Raw genomic sequence first — 1,254 nt, 5'->3', positions numbered from 1 at the left:
TTAAATTTAAAAGGGTATAATTTAAGAAACAAGAACATGATATGCTATTAGAATTTATTTAATGACCAAGGAATTTCATTGCTCTCTATTATTGCACAAATCGCAGTCTGCGAACCGTAAAATAGAAGAATATACCAGAAAAAAAAGGAAGACACACCTATACTAACCTAAAACCAATATCTAAACACAAAGGTATTACTAGACTGCTTCTTTCTCACTCTCTCCGTCTCTCATTCCATTCTTGGCCGGTGAACATTAGGAGGAATTAAGACAAGGTGATCTTCTCGACCTAAAGAGAAATAAAATCATTATTAAATCATTGACATTCACGGAAATTCAAGAATTTTAGTAATTGTTCTTTTGATAAAGGATAATATTCGTTTTAATAATTTTACATTCACATTTCCCACCCGTTCCCTGTAACCGGACCCCACCCCTTTTTCTTCTTCTAAACTCACGTGCGCCTTTAGGGGTGGACAGGGCGGAGTTGTCGGACAATGTGTGTGCTTCGTCTGTCTCGAGAAGCTGCGGAATTCCTCAAGCTGGGTGAGGAACAGGCAGTACTGAAAGCACTGATACTGCTTTGTACCTACTGGACCTCGGTTTGTCAGAATTCTCTTTATGGTTTTTCATTATACTTTATGATGATTATGTCATCATTCATATCGTTGATACGGATTATTTTGATATGCAATTTTACAAACATTTCCTTTATTACAAAGCAGCAACTATGGATTTCCCCCAATCTTCCCTTGCGAGTGTATAACCTGTCTCGGAAATGGTTATGACGTCTTGAAGGACAGTCCAAGTGACGCTCTCGTTACGAGAGTGGGCGTCGTCAGGAGCCTGAATACATGGAGAAGGTGTTGTTGTCGCCGGCCTGAGGTTTTGGAAGAGGGAACAATGTTTCCAGGTGTTCTTCGTCGCCTGAGTCAGACCGATTTTAGACATCGTTAGGAAATATAAGGCAGATATAAATTCTGAAGGGCGAGCCTGTGGTCGCCGTTGTATATGCGATCTACATCAAAGAAGATTTGGGTTAAAACCGTTCTTTGTTTGCTTAAATTATGAAGCAAATGAGACAATTCACATTCGGGACATATCTGCCTAGGCTTTGCAATATGTTGTTATTGTACAAACTGAATTTCGGATTGTAGCGAGCCAGTCGATGATTGGTGGGAGATTGGGGTTGTCGATCAGACGGCCCAGGGAGGCATAATGCCCAAACACAGCAAGACCGTCGTCGTACTGGAT

The sequence above is a fragment of the Penaeus monodon genome, chromosome 25, assembly GCF_015228065.2.
Source record: "Penaeus monodon isolate SGIC_2016 chromosome 25, NSTDA_Pmon_1, whole genome shotgun sequence".
Taxonomy (NCBI): domain Eukaryota; kingdom Metazoa; phylum Arthropoda; class Malacostraca; order Decapoda; family Penaeidae; genus Penaeus; species Penaeus monodon.
Note: the sequence above shows the minus strand (reverse complement) of the source record.